This window comes from Bidens hawaiensis, unplaced genomic scaffold (genome assembly GCF_021521415.1).
Source record: "Bidens hawaiensis isolate Kalapana, Puna unplaced genomic scaffold, B.hawaiensis_p1.1 tig00039700_1, whole genome shotgun sequence".
NCBI lineage: Eukaryota > Viridiplantae > Streptophyta > Magnoliopsida > Asterales > Asteraceae > Bidens > Bidens hawaiensis.
The window spans coordinates 49,421-68,938 of record NW_027505626.1 but is presented as its reverse complement, the minus strand read 5'-3'; the positions used below and the strand labels follow the sequence as shown (position 1 = coordinate 68,938).

At 33.9% G+C, this 19,518-nt stretch overlaps 1 pseudogene across 1 annotated transcript; it reads right to left on the bottom strand.

The window, feature by feature from the left end:
• Nucleotides 1–6,088: 6,088 nt before the first annotated feature.
• LOC143614344 (eukaryotic translation initiation factor 2A-like) lies at nucleotides 6,089–14,138 on the bottom strand (annotated as a pseudogene). Its single transcript, XR_013150278.1, has 14 exons — nucleotides 14,089–14,138; nucleotides 14,003–14,049; nucleotides 13,276–13,601; nucleotides 12,508–12,694; nucleotides 12,191–12,425; nucleotides 12,013–12,081; nucleotides 10,730–10,831; nucleotides 10,579–10,619; nucleotides 9,513–9,646; nucleotides 8,876–8,939; nucleotides 8,168–8,261; nucleotides 7,980–8,089; nucleotides 6,714–6,736; nucleotides 6,089–6,604 (listed from the first exon to the last, which is right to left on the bottom strand). The product of XR_013150278.1 is annotated as a eukaryotic translation initiation factor 2A-like (transcript).
• Nucleotides 14,139–19,518: the final 5,380 nt, after the last annotated feature.

Here is a 19,518-nt window from a genome sequence, read left to right as displayed (position 1 = left end):
GCGTATGGTGAAGTTGGCAAGTGTTACATAGCGGGGAGTTTCCAACATAAGGTTTTCGGTTTTGAAGGAGGGTTTGGGTTTGTTGTCGTGGTTGAGGTTGGGTGACGGCATAATTTTGGTAGTTGGTTTTGTGTTTCTTTTTGTTGTTGTTGTTGTGTCGGGAAGAGTTTGAGTAGTTAATGGCTTGTGGTGCGGTTTCAACCTTGGCTTGCGGTGCGGGCTCAGACTTAGCTTTCTCACTTGATTTCTTGAGGGTTAGGGTACCTTCCTTCACATGACTTTCCGATAGCACACCGGCAAAAGTGATGGCTTCCTCAAGGTTCGCGGGTTTGCTACTCATGACTGAGTCCCGGATTTCCATTGGTAGACCCCCAATGTATTTGTCAAGTTGACGTTCTGCTGGGGTAACCAAGTGAGGCACGAGAACGCTCAGCTCGTGGAAACGGAGCGAGTAGGCGGCGTTATCACCACTTTCTTGCTTTAGGTTTCAAAATTCTTACTCAAGCTTTTGGAGCTCGTGTTTGGGACATAATTTCTTCATCATAAGTGCCTTGAGTTCGGCCCATGGAAGAGTCATGGCCACAACCGAACCTTGGAGGTGCATAACACTACCCCACCATGTTAGGGCGGTTTTCCTAAACATGCTTGAAGCGAAGTTTGCCTTTTTCGCTTCGGGGCATTTGCTGTGTAAAAACACATTCTCAACATATTCGAACCATTGCAACAAGGTAGTCGCACAGTTGGTTCCAAAGAATTCGAATGGGTTGGCACTAGTAAATTTTTAAGCAGGTAGGATGCGTGTTTGGGTTCAACGGGTGCAACAACGGGTGCGGGTTGGGCAGCTTTGGGTTATAAGTTCGGGAATCACAACGGCCATTTGTTTGGCGATGAGAGCGGCCATGCGTCGGGTGGAGTTCTTGCGCGGTTGGAGTTTTAGCGGAGGCATGCTAAAATTTATAAAGAAAATGGAATAAGTTTTGGATAAAAGGAAATGAATATAAAGGTGTATAAAATATAATAAGATTTCGATTTTTTTGATTTGTGAATCCCAGAGTTAGTATGGAGAAGATGTTAGTGTTAGGCAAAATATAAAACTTTGTGTATAAATAACAAAACCGTAAACAAAACGTAAATGATTTTGAGATGGTTAAAGCTTGAAAATTTTGAGATTTTGAGATTTATAGAGTCAGAAAAACCGTGCATGAAATCACCATGACTCGATATTCCAACACAAAAAAAAAAGATTTATAAAACACCACGTTGGAGTCTAAACATGTGCACGTACCATCGCGACTTTTTCATGTTTTAGACTCAAATAACAATGATAACACAATAAATCGAGATACAACGTCATGCCAAAACACTAGTCCACGAAATCACCGTAGTTCTATTGTTTTAACACCGAAAATTCGGATGGCGACCGGGACGCTCGCATTCGACTACTTAAATAATTGACATATATAACATGATTTGTGGCCTAGAAAACGAGCACTATAACTCAACCATCTCAGGTAAGTAAATCACCTTCGATCCTTGGAATCTTTTTGTCAAATGGTCATTTTATATTGTCTCGTTTTCTATGATAGCTACAAACCCGATATAAACGCAACCTTTAAGGGATTTGAAACAACGGGATCCAAGTTAATCTTGTTATCCATAAAACACAATAAAAATCTACTTTTGCGTTTTAATGTAAGGATACCTTGGAAATACTATGTAAGTGTGTGTATGTGAAAATTTAGGATATTGGTGAATTTTAAACAAGTTTATAAATAAACATACGATATGAACAATAAAATAGAGTAAACACGTATGAACACACGTATAGGACCCTAAGCATAACAATTCTAGTTCGTTACGTCTAACCACCTATCCTAATTGTCAAGGCTCTGATACCAATCTATCACACCCCGACCAAAGGTGGCAGAACGTGTCGGGGTGCAACGATTGCCCATAAGCGCATGACACTATTTAAAGCGACAATATTTAACAAACTCATTTCATTTCACAACATCGAAAATGTCACATAACCAAATATTCATAATTCAAATACAAAAAAATATAACAAAATATAGAAAATCAAATATTGTTCATTTTTGCTAATATCCTAACGGTATTTGTGACGTTTTCTTCACCGAACTCTATAATCAACCTAGATGCAAACCTTTAACATTTCATAAAATAAAGTTTGTCAACACAAAGGTTGGTGAGCAATTCATAAGTTTGAACAATAGATATATAGTATGAAAAGCCACAAAACTAGTATACAAAACCATAAATAATAGCTATAAACTTGGATAAAATAGTTATCGCTAACAAGTTAGCGACACCCAACTATAAGGGGTTGCCAAATAGTTTAGGATCTTATAGTTATCGTTATTTGCATTACGTTAACGACATCTTGCCATGAGGGGTTGCCAAATGGTCTACGATTTATAGTTCCACCATCCAAAAGCGATAAACACGTAGTCAATTAAGCATAGAACACCAAATCGAGCAATTATTCAAGTAAAGTATACAACAACGTTCGTGGTTTAAGACCCAAGTATAAAACATTTAGTTTAGATAAGATGAAATGTCACCCCCAAAACAAAAGATAGAAAACGGGGTATGAAGTTACTCACGTTCAGTAATAAACTTGAAAGTTTGATTATTTGGAGATTTGTCGGAACGACGAGTTAACGTATGAAGCCTAAAATAAAAAGAAGTCTTGGATTTAGAAAGGTTTCCTTGAAGATCTTTAAATAAAATAATTGTTGCCAAAAGTAAACAAATTAAAGTTCGAGGTTTAAAATGTAATTTTTTAAGAATTTATAAAAATAACCCTTTAAAAATGTAAGTTTTCTCAAAACCGGGTTAAAGTATCTAACCTTAATATTTACTTAACCAATGTTAAGTAATTAGGTGGGAAAAATGCTAAAATGCAAGTTCCATTGGGACAAAGATACTAAAACGGATTTTTAACGAGTGTTTGGGTTGTCGGTTCGGGTCTTGACAATGGTCAAACCCAAAGTCAACTTTCCAAAATATTAATTATTATGAGGTAACTCATTAAAATATAATAACACTTAACCAAGTATGTAGATCTATTGTTTTAGAACTAACAACGTACGTTAAGCGAGTGTTCGGTTTTGTCGGTCCAAATATGTTATGAGATCATGTTGGGTCCAACAATTCCAAGTACTTAAGAAAATAATTAAAATCAGTTTGTAAACTATTTTTAAAGAAATATACAAGTCTTGATAGCTAAAAACACACTTGTGTGTCTTAAGCGAGTAAAAATCGGATTGGTTCGGTTTCCATCTCACAATATGTTCCTTGATGGTCTCCACATGCCCAAATATCATAGATCTTGTATAATAATTCATAAATGAGAAATATTTAAGTTTTACAACTAAAAAGTTAACAACAAGTCTTTTAAGCAAAAGTTTCGGTTTTGTTCGGTTTCCATCTCCCAACGAGTTCATAAATAGATTCCACATGCTTAATATCAAAGAACTTGTAAAAATGATTTTAGAAACTCAAATCTAACATTAAACATGTTTAAACAACTATTTTTAACCAAACTAGTAAGCAAAAGTTCGGTTTCCGGTTTAGAGCTATTTGCGGTCGAACCGAAGCATAGACTCTTAAACCCATAACCATGGAACTTGTAAATAAGGTAAATAAACTAAAATGAGCAGATGTTAGACATGGTTAGTATGTGCAAACAAGTTATGTGTGTGTATATATATCAAGAACACGAAGTCCTCCATGAAGCCTTCCCTTACGAGGTCCGAAACTTAACCAACCGGAGTCGGAGAAGCAACTACCAAAGGTAACAAGGGGCGTGTATTATATATATGTTGTGCCACCATAAACAAGTGTTAGAAATGTTAGATAAACAATTTAGAATTAAAGATTAAACTCATTTTGACTTTTGGAAGTCAAACCTTCAAGAACAAAATGAAAATAACCTTAAGATCTTTGAATTTGAGGGAGAAATTGAAGATGTAGCAGGTGTAAATGAGTGGAAATGGTGGTGTATATATAGGGGAAGGAGTTGGGTCAAAGATGGGTGTTTATCAAGAGTTTGCATGAGAAAAGGGTAAAAAACGAACACAAAACAACAAAAACATGCAGCTGCTGCAGGTCTGCCGTCACGCCACGCGACTAGAATAGGGGTCCCCTGTCGCGCGGCGCGACGGGGTGGATTTTCTGATTATTCAATATTTTCAAAAATGGCAGTTTTGGCCCCCCGAAGTTCGTTTTAAGTGATTTTTAAGTGTTTTAAAGACCGAATTGAATGTTTTCAAGACCCAACAAGTGTAAAACAATATTGTAATATAAAATCCATAATGTTTATTATATCATAAGCTTCGGTTTACAAAACGGGTCGGTTTACATCAATAAAGTTTACAAAACGGATACGAATCGAGACCCGAAATTTGACGAATGTCACATTATGGTCCAAGCGCGAGGTCTTTTTTTGTGAGGCAAACAGCGACTAGTAGGCCGTGTAAGGACAAACTTATAAACTTGATGAATGCGGTTCGTGAATCGGCCTCTAAGAGGCAAAGAGGAAACACACCAACTAGTGAACTTGGTCGATATAGTGGAGCAAACTATGTTGAGGGCGTATCGGTAAATGAAATTCGCAATATTGATTTGTTGGCCTGGTAGAAAGGAAAACAAAACGAATTTCCTATTCTATCCGCCATGGCTTGTGACTTGCTTGGCGTACAACCCTCAAAGGTTTCTTTCGAATCGGTTTTTTTTGTTACTAGGAGGGTATTATCAATGCGAAGAACAAAACTAACTCCCGAGTCTCTTAGAGGTTTGTATTTTCCTAAAGGATCATTTGGATATGGTGGATCGTGTACAACACAAGGCAAACTTTGAAGACGAAATACCAATAGAGCGTCATATTCATGATGAGGATGTGGAGGAAGGGCTTTCTTCCGAGAATTCGGGTGGTGAAGAAGACGAGGATGAAGACTAAGAAGACTTGTAATTTTTATTTGTTTTAGCAAAATAATTTGTAACACGCTCAAATTTCAAGTAATAAGTAATATTTAGTTTTGCTTTGTTTATTAACTACCTTTGCTTTGTTTATTACTAGTAATGTTTTATTTCTTATTAGTCATGTTTTATTTTTTGTTACTTTTTCAATTGATTACAATAACGACGAACATTTTATTATATAAACAACACATATTACAAACATTATTAAAACATGACGATACTAAACATAACAGCTTAAACTAAAAAACAACGTCCATCGTTTTAATCCGGCGTTCTACAACGATTAAGCGTTCTTACCGGCGACGGTAGGTGCTTGAGTTGTAGAGCCGGACGACTCTCTCGCTTCCGCTTTCTTGGCATCCAAACTTTTTTTCTCACGACAATACTTATAGGTATGCTTGCGTAAGGTGGAGTTCGACCCCGCTTTCAGAAACGTCGAGCAGTACTTGCACCGGACCATCTCTTGTGAGTCGGTCATGACACAAATTGTAATGAACCCAAACATCGAGGTATCTTGTTGTTTCGATCACCATAACATCGTCGTTAGTTGCCATTTTTTGTCGGTTTAAGCTTAATTGTGTTTTAGAGTTTTGAAAGTGGTTTAACAAAGTATACACAACACCTTGCCGTTTTTGACCGTTGGAACCGGTTCCTAACGGTCAAATTGTTTAAATTTAAAAAAAAAAACGGTATACATAGTTTTTACGTAAAACCCGGTCCCGGTTCCTACCCTAACCGGTTCCACTGGGTTCCCGACTGGAACCAGTCCCATTTTGTACCCGATGTGAAAAAAATTGGTTCCGGGTTTTAAAAATACCCGATATTGTGCACCTCTAAACGGGTCGACAAGAAAATCCAAGAACAATTCAATCATAGAGGAAAAGATGAGTGATTATAATATCTGTTGGAAAGTATATGCAAGTATTTATGTAGTGGCCAACTGCAAGTAATGTAGCACGAATGGAATAACGGCTACAAGATGTATAGATATAGTCACATTGTGACCCGATATGTGCGAAGGTGGAAGTCACATGGTTTGTGTGCCTGCGAGTAATTAAAAGCCACAAAGTTCATGACCCAAGATATCTTAAATTCTTAGTTATTATTCTTGTGTGGTTTCATTAATACATATTGATGGCTTGAATAAACTGGGATACTATACCATTGTTGGTTACATTGAAGATAATTGGGTTGGTTGATCTGTGTGTTGCAAAATGGCAAAAATAACCTTATAACACACTCGTGGACGTAAAAGAAAAGGAGTTTATCATACACATCCACTGGTACATAACTGCATGTTGACACATATAAGCCAAGCCCGAAACTTGGTCCCTCGGTTGCTTAAAACAAAAAAAAACACCTCAAATGTCATGAACCTCGAGCAATAAATCGTAAAAGGGGTCGGGACGACGAAAGATTTGCGACCATAATTAATCTTCCACATGCCCCAAGATAACAAGATTTACTGAATAATAATAAAACAAGACCTTTGATCATGCTTTAATCTGCACCATTAGCAGCAGAACCCGATTCAGCAGCCTTCTTCTCCCTCTGTTTTTCCCTTTTTTTCTTGTTTTTTAATGCGTTCTTGCTCATTTCTCTGCAATTTATACAACATTATTGATAAAACCGTTTATAAAGATGCAGACAAACATATATATTTGTATGATGAAAAGAGGATGTAAATGTACGAGACTGGTAGTACTTACACTGATGGGCTTCCTCCAAAGAGCTACATCAATGATTGCCATCAGAACACGGACAGAATTACCAGGAAAAAAAAAGAAAGAAAGAATCAGCGAGAAAAATGATTATAGTTTTTCAAGGATTCTAAGACGGTAGTAGAAATGGTAAAACTTTGGTTTCGGTTTTGTATGTAATCGAAACCGAACTGAATGTATGGATTTTCACTATTAGCTTTAAACTGTAAGTAATTAAAAAGACATTCAATAAAGTGTTAAAAATATTTTTGCCCAAATGTATAATAATCTATTAAATATTAATTAACAAAATTATGTTTTTAGTTCGGTTTGAGCCCAATACTGATCCATTCACACCCCTACGGATCAGTATCTAGTCTTCCACAAATAACTAGTGTCCAAATACATTACAACAATACTATATCTATTTTTTAATAAAATGATTCAGGAGGTTTTATGCATAACAATACACTTTGCAAGACCAATGTTCGTTTTAGCATTTTTGTTTCCAGTCAGATAAAACAAAACCCAAATCAACCCATTATAAAAATGAATCAAATCCATTATGATATTAGGGCGCGTTCGTTTCACGGAATGGAATGGAATTGGAATTGGAATTTGCATAGGATTTGTAATTTAAATGAACTGGATTGGAATCTGAACATTCCAATAGGAATTGGAATTGGAATTGAAGGGAATTGAAATCCAATTACATTCCTTAACGTGTTCGTTTGACAAATGAATAGGAATCGTTTTTTAACAAGGTTAACGACGAAAACATTTTAGTTATTTATTTATATTTCACGTTATGATTTTTTTTTTTTTTTGAATTTTATAATGGATTTTCTATTAAGATAAACCCCTCAAAAAAATATCCAAAAATAAAAATAATAAATTCATAACTCATAATATAAATAAAAAACAAAAAAATTAAAATAATTAAAATGTTTTATTTGTTGTCCTCGTTAAAAAAAACCAAAAAAAAACAAAACTCGAGAAAAGATTCCAATGAATGACCTTGAATTCCTCCACATTTTGGAAGGATTTGGAATTCCTCAATTTAAAGGAATTTGAAGGAATTGAATTGAATTCCAATTCCAATTCTTTGAACCGAACACACCAAAATGAAATTAAGATTCCAATTCCAAATTTCCAACGAAACGAACACGTCATGTCATGGGATTTTAATTCCAATTCCTTTGAATTTCCACGAATTTTGTGAAACGAACGCGCCCTTAATTTCCAAATAATATCAAGTAACTGTATTTGTCATACCTCTGCTTCCTTGGCCGCTTTAGCCTTTGCATGAGGCGGTTGATATTCAGCGGGTTTCTTCTGAACAGGAGGATTAATGGGTTTAGCCTGAGAAGATTTTGACCCTTGTCCTGAATAAGAACAATATAACTTCAGTTCTACAATTAGAAAAAAATAAATAAAAAATAAAACTAATAGAAGAAAAGAACCTTGTGGTTTGCCTTCCACTTTTAATGAGTCAACAGCCTTTACAAGTTCGTCAATGTCTCCAAACTTGTCAGGTGAATCCGCTTTCTAATCGACCTGTGAGAAGAGTTAGAAAAATATAAGTCATCATCATTATCATTGTACTCAGTATATCCCACCAATAGCAAAGCTATGGTAGGGCCTATAAACGAACCAAACTTTCAGTAAACGAACCAACATGAACATTTTTTATTGTTCATTTAATTTAACGAATGAACATGAACACATTTATAGTTCATTCATTTATGTTCGTGAACATTCTTTCATCTATCATCGTACATTTATGTTCATCGCTAGATTACGTTTGTTTACATATTCATCTAAACTTATTAAGCCCATTACAATTTAGTCTAGTTAGTTTTAACATTTCCATCACAATTTAGTGTAGCTTAAATAAATTTTTAGGCCAAACATATTTATGTCCATATTAACTTATGATTGTTGTTCGCTCTATTCATTCATCTATGTTCAACACTTCTTCGTTTGTTTTACGTTCGTGAATCTTTCGTTTATACCATTAACAAAGGAACATAAACAAAGACGAACACACTCATTTCATAACAAACAAACACAAACAAACAAGAAAACCCTGTCCGTTTAATTGTTCGTTTTTAATAATCTGTTTGGTTAAAGATTAAAAAAAAAGTATAACTGAAAAAAAAAAACCTTACCTGATACAATTTATCAAACTTCTTTTTGAAAAGTGATTTTCCATTGAAATGGAAGATTTTGATCCTACAATGATAAAAGGGTCAATATTGTGTTCTTTAATTCAAATGTATAATAAAGAGTTTGATTCTTTTGGTACTAAACTACTAATAGAGTTTTTGTAATAATATATTACACAAATTATTTAAAGAGTCATCATCATCATCATCATCGTACTCAGTATATCCCACCAATAGCAAAGCTATGGTAGGGTCTGAAGAGGGTAAGATGTAGACAGCCTTACCTCTACCCCATGGGGATAGAGAGGCTGCTTCCGGTGAGACCCCCGGCTCGATAGTAGTTTTGCATCAAGCCTTGGACATATTACATAAGGCACATAGCACTCAATCATCGGGACGCCAGCTGATTGGTGCATGTAACCTTGTCTTTCGGCTATCAACGCCACCACATGATGCCTGATTAACCTTCCATCACTTTTAACGTTATTTTCACAAAATTAGTAAAATAACGTCAAAATTCGTGCAATTTTACTTTTGCCCACCCGAGGGTTCACACATATATACATTATATGCGCGCACCGCAAGCAGGGCACAAATTATTTAAAGAGTCAAAAGAGAATATAGGTTAACAGAAACATACCCATTGTCTACTTGCAGCCTCGGAGCTGTTGTGGCAGTCATGAAATAACAGCCATCAGGGGACCACTCACTCGTCACTGACCATTCAGCCTTGGTGGTCCCAAGTTGCTTTTTGTCTACATAGTCCCAGAATGCCTAAAACATTGCAAAGTAAGTTAGGGTGTAAACAAGCCAAGCAGCTCTTGAGCTACTCAAGATCGGCTGGCTAAAAGCTTGAATCGAGCCAAGCATAAAATAGCACGGATCTAAAAATAAGCTTTAATAAATTCACTTGATCCAGAGCCTAAACGAGCCTATTATGTATATGATTATTATGTCATATATCAGATATATTCACATAACAATTATTATGATGTATACAACTATGAAAAAATAACTGAATAATATATTCTATTATATATACAAAAATTAAAAACCTATAACTAAAATATATATTAAAAAAATTATAGATGTATATAAATTAATTAAGAAATAATAAGCAAGCTGAGCTCGGGCTTGGCTTGTTTACACCTGTATTTATATGTTGGTTATATGACCAAAAAGGATCATACAAAATGTACTATATAGGTGTGCAACTGTGTTTGAAACCAATTAAACTGACCCATAACTGAAAAACCAAACCTAAACAACTAAACCCAATAAAAAAACGATCGTTTGATCTTATGTTTTTGTAAAAACCAAACTTTCAGTTTTGCGTGTAAATAAAACCAATAACCGAACATAACAGAATTCATGGGCTTTCATTTTTAATGTGATTTTATGTATAATGTGAATTTGGACAATTTATAGAGATTTTATACATAGTGTTACCCAAATATATTAGCCCAGTTGTATAATAACAATTAAATTAACAAAGAACTTTTAAGACCAAATTCATTATTTTGGACCAATTTTCTATCCCAAAAAGTGAAACCGAAATGATAAAACCGAAACTGAACTAAACCCAAACCAAAAACCGAAACCGAACGATTTTTAAAAACTCCAACCGACCCATGCACACCCCTAATGGTACAACTTGCTTCAACTACTCTGTGTTTACTGCACTAAAAAAATATTTGTAAACATACCATGTCACCTGGTAGGTTGCCATAGCCTGCCACTAATATAACTGCAGAAAACACGATTAAGGCAAACACACTCTCAAGGCATTTGCACCATAAACGGCTTTTAAAATCATGCAAAAAGTAGGCAAGCAAAAAATAGTTTCTTAAAGGATACACCTTCCTTTTGGATTCCAACGGATGGTATTGTAAGGACCTTCCCCGAGCTGTAGGAGAGGTTTGCACTTCTTGTCAAATATTGTTGCAGCGGCAGGCATAACTATCGTATGTCAAGTAAACACATAATCGGTAGAAAAAAACAACAAAAGTGAAAAGTTAATCATATAGATTGATGAAGTAATGTGCCATATTAAGTAATCAATATATGAAATTCAATTGTAATAACGGGTTGTAAAAGTTCAGAAGAGAGCTATTTAAATGTTCTTTTATTGTTTAAGTTGTAATTATCAGACAATTAGATGTTTGAGTGGTTAGTAAATTACGATTTTTTAGGGAAATAATGCATAAAACAATCAAAAAATGATATCTTAAGCACAAATAAAAGAGTAAGCATTTTGAGTTTATCCATCGACATTGCATCAGACCTTTTGACCCCTTCACATAATTAGAATTCAAGTTTGTTAACATATATAAACCTTTAAAACTTATTAACTGTATTTAAAATCACAATAACAAGTTTCTAAGGTTTACATTAATAATTTCAACTTTTGATTATGTGATTAGTTAGTGGTCAAATAGTCAGTATATTCCAGCTGTGATGTCAATGGATAAACTAAAATCATCTTTTATTTCCACTAAAATATCATTTTTTATCGTTTTATACATTATTTTCCCTAAAGATGGTAATTTCCCAAACACTTGAACATCCGATTAGCGGATAAGTACAACCTAAAGTCTAAACAACAGAAGAACATGTAAATACTATCTTCTAAACTTTTACAACCCATTAGTTCTGTTCATCATAGGCTTGTAAACGAACCGAACGTTCAGTGAACAGTTCGTTTATTTAACAAACAAACAAACATGAACACATACCTTCATTTATGTTCGTGAACGCTCTTTCATTTGAACTCGTTTATTTTCATTTGTTAACATTCATTTATGTTTGGTAGTTCACATTTATTGCAGTCTCTTATTTATGTTCGTTAATACATTCATTTAAAATTTTTTGGCCCAATACAACTAGGTATACTTATTATAACTTTTTAGACCCAACAGATTCTTCTTCACATTACTTTTAACTGGTTTTAGCTCGTTAAAATCGATCATCTATGTTTAGTACTTTAGTTATGTTCATTCATTTACATTCGTGAACCATTCATTTATACTATTAACTAACAAACATGAACATGTTAATTTTGTTAATGAACGAACCCAAACAAGAAATATTCGTTTGTTTAATTGTCCATGTCTGTTGAAGTCACAGAACGAAAAGGATACATCCATATACAACGGCAAATTCTTTTCCTGAATATGACCATCGAACATCATGTACGGGCCCTTCTTTACCTGCAAAATTTTGGAACCACCTATCAACTACTTATGAAAACATATTATTATTTTCTTGATAAGTCTTTTAGCTGACATCAGTATAACCAACATGAGTTGTTAAACTTACGCAAGGATACAAGGCCATCATAACTGCAATCCAATGTTAAGTAATACAACTTTGTTTCACCATAGTAACTCTGATTAGTTTTATCAACATCTGCTTGAGCCACAACCAGAAGCCCTGTTGAACCAAGGTTCCAATGTTGCTGAACTGATGAGCACCTGAAGAAACTTTTCCGCGCAATTGGTTCACTCGGAGAATCCGGTGCACAAGCATATATCTGAACACTACCTGGCATTCCCTGCAAATCAAGGTATTTGAGGTAAATGCAAAACATGAAGATTGTAGCCCTCATCTTACATACAATGCTGCTAGTTACAAACCTTTGATTCTGGAACAAATGCAGCTACATGGGATCCCGGGTTCTTAGAAAGCTCAGCTGAAGCTATTCCAGGTACTCTAATCTTATGCACAATGCCTTTCGAAAAGTCACTAGCATCAAAGAACTGAAGCTCGTTTGTTGCCATATGAGAAGCAACCGCTTCATCAGAGCTAAATCTAATTGATGGCCTAAATCATAATAAGTCAATCAGAAATCAAGTCTTTTAACAAACAAACCAACGTACCCAGTAGAATCCCACTCTTAACAGGGCTACTTAAGCCTGTATATGAGCCAAATGTTAAGTAAACTGCTCAGCTGGAAGGTCTGTTCATTTATTTAATAAATGAACAAACATGAACAGAACTTTTGTTCATTTAATTAAACGAACGAACATGATCAGATACCTCGTTCGTTCATTTATGTTCGTGAACATTTGTTTATATATTATTAACTTTTAAGTCCCGTTATAATTTAGTCTAGTTTATGACATTACGATATCACCTATTACAATTTAGTAAAGTTTTATTAACTTTTAGGCCAATAGATTGATGTTCAATTTACTTTCAATTAGTGTTTGGTGGTTCGGTCAGTTATGTTCGTCCGTTACGAACTGTTCATTTATACAATAAGGAACAAAAAACAAACATGTTCATTTTCTTAACAAACAAACAAACACGAATAAGAAAACCTCAGTCGTTTTGTTGTTGGTGTTCGATCGTTTGTTCGGTTTAAGTTAAATGAATGAGATATCCGAAGCATAAACGTGTACCATGTTGCTTTAGTCGTGTTCTTTTGAGAAAGAGCATAAACAGGCTCCCCGGTCTCTGTTTTCCATAACGCGATGTTCTTTTCTTGTGGTGATGAAAATTTCTGGAATGTTTGAAGATAAGTTCCGTATGGAGATAAAACACCTTATTTCTTTCAAGGTTTTAGAGTCATAGATGCTAATTGAAGACTCCGATTTTATCACCATCAATTTGGATCCATCTTCACTAAAATTTGCACTAGTGCAGGGAACTTTATCAAGCTTGATACTCGGTTGATTGTTACTGAAAGGCGGTCCGTTCCATATAACAAAACCACCTGGTTCTCTAACTGGGAGCACAACAATAATTCAACATTATAGGAACTGAGTGATTATTATAAACAGGAAGTTCGTTTATTTAATATACAAACCAACACGAACAACACTGTTTGTTGATTTCGTTATATGAACGAACATGAACATATATCTCATTTATGCCCGTTCCTTTATATCCAGTGTATATTTATTTAATTTTTTTTAGGTTCGTTACAATTTAGTCCTGTTTATGAAATGAAAATATCACCGATTACAATTAATTTAGTATACGGCTGTTTTCGTTTATTCAGTTAATGAACAAACATAAACATAAACGAAGACAAACACATTCATTTTCTTAACGAACAATAAAACCTTGGGTGTTTAATTGTTGGCGTTGGTTAAAGTCAAAGGAACAAGCATGAAGGCGTAATACCTAATATCTCCAATGGCGGTGAAAGTGACATTGCAAGCGATTGAAATCTACTCGCACGCACGATTTTGAAGGATGGATTGACTGACTGACACGCTTACCGGAGATGGCAGCAGGAGGTTTCGTCAACAGCGTTAGGGTTTATTTACCCAAAATAATAATAATAATAATAATAATAATAATAATAATAATAATAATAATAATAATAATAATAATAATAATAATAATAATATAAGATCCAGATGTGTAATATAAAGGGAAAATTCCCAAAATAAACGTTTATAAAAACGTTTTTCAGGGTTTTAAGTGTTATTTGTAAAAATTCCTAAGATAGGTATTATAAACTAGTCGTGACGAGTAATTTATGATTACACACGAGTAGTTTGTAGAACCAGTTAAAACTTGTCATGTGCCCTTAAACTAACCGTAACGAGCAGGTTCACTAATCATTTACCCGTCACAACTAAATAAGTTTCATGCCTCGTAATCAACGCCCGCGAGAAATTCAAAAGTCCTTTAGCCTCGACGACTAGTTTACCTGGTTTACATTCCCTACACGAGTAGTTCATTAGTAGTTAACTCGCTGCGACTAGTTTAACCTTACAATCTACTCGTCGCGACTAAAGAACTTATAGATTATTCGTGGGCGTTGATTACGAGGCATAAAACTTATTTAGTCGTGACAAGTAAATGGTTAGTAAATCTGCTCGTTACGGTTAGTTTAATGACACGTGTCAAGCTTTAATTGATTATACAAACTACTCGTCACGACTAGATTATAATACATATTTTGGGAATTTCTTACAAATGACACCTAAAACCTGAAAAACGTTTTCATAAACACCTATTTTGGGAATTTTCCCTAATATAAAACCTAACTCGATTACAAATTTCATTCCAAGCTGGCTCGGTTAGACTGTAGACTGAAGTCAATTTGGCTCGATTTTACAACTTGTTTGTTATAAGAGCCAAAAATACAAGTTATTCTTGTCCTTGGGTTAAAAACAAAACTATACTTGCCAAATAGTTGAGTATTAAGTAACCCGATTAATTAGACCATCCATAGTGGACGTTATGCCCACCACAAAGCGTCCTCATAAGGCCTGCACACCACCCCTAGGCTCCATGGCTCTTTTTTTGTGATGGGCGTTTCCTACAAAGCGTCGGATGAGGGAAGAATGGATCATGATGATTGGTATTTGCTTTATTTGAATGTATTTAATAAAATAATAATAAAATAATAATGAGTTACTGATTGGAATTAGACTTCATCCACTACACACTTTGTTATAAACACCAATATGGTCATGTGGCGCCACATGGCGCAAAACGCCCCCATAGGGGCTCCATCCGATACACATTGTCTTAAATCTTGCATTTATAAAGTAGAGGTTGAGTTATTCTACAAAGGATTACAAAAAAAGGATGAGAATCCATAATTGATTATCATGTGTTAAGTGGAGACCAGAGAAAGAGGAATAAAGAGAAAAACACTTATTTCTCTAGTCACATACAATGCACATGTCATCCCCCCTTTCATTTTAAAACGTCTATAACTTTTTCGGACGTTTTTTAAAGTTCACCATTGTTGAACCTATCAAAGAACTTGTAACAACTCGGGTTTTCCGAATATTTGAGAATATTCATTGTTCGACCCGTTTTCGTTTACGGGAAATTTTAATCAACAAAAAACTTCGTTTATGAGTTAATAATTATATTTTATTAACTATCTAAAAGAATTTTCAATTTACACTCTAAGCATAAGTTTTACCCCACTTTACATCCACACAAGAAGTTAAGGGTCTAGTTTGCAAATCTGATTATAATTATATTATTATAAAGTCCAAACCCATTTTTCAGGTCCAAACCCGTATTCATTAACCATTTATGCTCAACCCGTTTACCCGTTTTCATTCTTGTACCTTAATTCTCGGATTATTTTTGGAATCAGTTCATCAAATCGTTTACATGCCAAAAACGACGCTCACCGACGTAAATAATTAGGAAACTATGATCAATGTGATTCGAATTTACCTATTTACGAATCGGGTTTAACTCGTAACTCATAACCATATTAAATGTTGATGTTTCCAATTAATCCTCCATTCACCCTCCTTAAGCCGCCGCGAACCTAACCCCTAAATAATTGTACAACTGAAGCCTGTTGGTACTGTTTCTGATTCGCGTTTGAGCCGTCACTTTGTTAGCCGTTCATCATTAAATCTTCCTCGTAACTGGTAATTAAAATATGTTATAGCATCGTTTTTAACCGGGTATCATTAACCCTAAACTGAATTGAACAATCCATTAACAGATTGATCGATTTATTGATTCTAGGGTTTGTTTATTATATATCCTATTCTATGTCTGGTTTTAAACATTAGTTTTCATGTTATAAACAAGTTGTTGGGTAGCACAGTTGGTTTGGCCTATGTATCGTGATTGTGGTGGTCCTGGGTTCGAACCCGGCCAGCCCTTTTTTTTAGGCTTTACTTCTTTTTTTTACTTGTTTTTGATTAATTATTATAATTAATTTAATAAATGATAATATATATTAAATATTCGGTAAACATTATTTTCTTAAAACCGATATCTTGGAGTTATGTTTCGTGTCAAACCTTTGTTAAAAGTTTTCGTTACACACACACATATATATATGTGTGTGTGTGTGTGTATTATTAAGTATATATGTAATAATACTAAATCATCGTTGCTTTAGTAACCAAAACTTTTAACTCACGTTTCGTAGCCATTGAACGTCTTTATAAACTTACTTATATTTATTTTATATATATACTAAACGTATTAAATAGATTTTCTATAAAAGATATAAACGAAATATTATTTATATTCTAATACATATTATATTTAATTATTAACGCATTATTATCATGATCATATATTTATTTATGCACTAGTGTTTCATTTACTCAAATAATTATATGTATATTTAATATTAAATTATTTATTTAAATTATGTATTATAAGACTAATTATATGATTTTATCAAGTATGCGTAATAGTGATTCTATAAAATAATAAAAGTATTAATTCTTTAAAATTATAACAATAATAAGGGTTTGCAATAATATTAATAATAGAAATCAATCGTTCGATTAATAAACATTTTAATCACAATACTTAACTCAAATCGCATCGAAATCTTAATTAATTGAATCATGTTATATCTTTATAATTAATCTATATTATTATATTTAACTAGGAATCCTTGTCGGTGCATCCCAAGGGGGGGGGGTTTAATTGTTACTTTTTCATATCATCAATTGATCCTCCGTTCATCCGTTAAGGTGAGTAATCACTCCCCTATTTTACTTGTTTTCAAATGTTTTGGGGACACTTGCGTACCATTTATCAGATTATTTATCTTATTATTTCTCAAACACAAACTGTGATCTTTGTGTTGTGTATCAATTGAATGATAGTCTGTTACTTGCTATTTGTTTACTTGCTTACTTGAATCGCATTCGGAGAGGTCCAACATAATCTCATTTAGTATGATCATACGACCCTCGTAGTGGCCGGAGCCCGATCGCATTGGCAATGGTTTCACCGACACTCATTACTTGTTTAACACTTTCATTGTTTATACTCACAGATAACAGTTTTGCTTATTTTTACTCTATTATTTATATCATTATATATTATCATTTTGATCATGTCAAAACTGGTGAATCTACTCACTCAACATGTGTTGTCCACAAATATATATATTTTGTACGCATTTGCAGGTTATAGATTGGATTGCTTATCGAACTGAAGCTCACGTAGAGATGACCTTAGGATGTTAAACATAAACAAGAATAGTTGGTTTTGTATTGTAATTTTATCTATTTTTGTTGTACTTAAATGTTCGTTGACAATTAATAAATTAGTTAGATATTGTCGCTTTACAATTGCATGATAGTACCTTGTGAGCTGTGGCAATCAGCTCTCGCCCCGACATTTTCGCCGTAGGTTGGGGTGTGACAGATTGGTATCAGAGCCGAAGATTTAAGATAGGTCGTTAGTGGTGCCTTAGTAACATGCTTAGGAACCATATACGTGCTTACTTATTTACTTGATGTGTTCTATTTGATTGTTTACAGCTTACATAATTACTTGTTAGATTAAATACTTATTAACTGCTTAGCTAATTGTTTATTATATTATGCTTCACTCTCAAAATAATTACTCCGAGACGGTGTCTCATCCTCAAAATATTTTTATAACTCTGAGGCTACGCCTAAACCTCAAAATATTTCTATTTAATTTTATTAAATTGTCCTTTATTGTCGGCAATTTTCTTGAGAATTTCCTAGCTTTGTATTTGCTCTTTTTCGCTTAGAACTATGGAGTGTGACAAGATTCCCCGCCATTGTGGGAATTGTCATGCGACCGACAATTTAAACGTTTAACGTAGCCGGCTAAACGGTTACACCATTTATTGTGTTTTATTATTATTTTTAAAATGTCTAGACGGGTGAAAAATCCATGGGACGCCATCAACACGCCAACTATTCATTTCCACAATTATTATATTTACAATATTTGGTTGGAGCATTATCACGCGTGGTGATATACGAGATAATTCAACTACTCCTACTTACATTTGTCATTCGTTATTTAGTTTGGTCGGTTAGACACGTAACACTCACGGGCCAACAAAATACCATGGACAAGCTCATGGGAAACCCAATATATCAAGAAACTTGTGTTATTTTTTTTATTTGTTTATGTATGTTATTTTATTTGAAAGAAGTTACGATTTGACTCAATCACTTAATTATTCAATTACATCGAACCAAGACTTATTGATTCAATTCATTCGCATACTCACAAATATTTTTATTTCCATAATGGAGCACAAATCATTCACTCACTAGGACTCTGTTATCACAAGTCCATCTAAACAACTTACTATTTAATTATCTAATCGGTTATCTCGCACTCATATTATCACATTCACAAATTATCAAGAGCAATTAATAGCTATTTCTCATACGGATATTACAACATCATCAACTATCAAATATAATAAAAGTATTATTAAATACCTTAATATTTGAACAATATCCCTCATTTTCACGATTATCACGTTATCAATTAACGAACTTATCACAAGTAACTCAATATCCCCAATAACTATCAATTACATCTCAGTTATCACCCACAAATTTTAAGTATTAACATTTTAATTTGTTATGCTTCGACAAAAATCTCATATCAAATCATTTCATTGATTATATCATCTACTCAACCAATTGTCGTATATATTATCTCATTTAAATTCTGGCTTATCCTTAAGTTATGATTAACGCTAGCACAACTTATGTCGAATATCACTATTTCCTTAATAAATAATAAGGAATTTATACAACTTATTATTTATACTCATTTAATCTCAATTTACATAATTATAGAAGGATTTCTACATCAAACAATATAGATCATATATTCTCTACACCTACTTTATGACCACAAGTACAACTAATGAGATAACTCCTACAATCTGTAGGGTA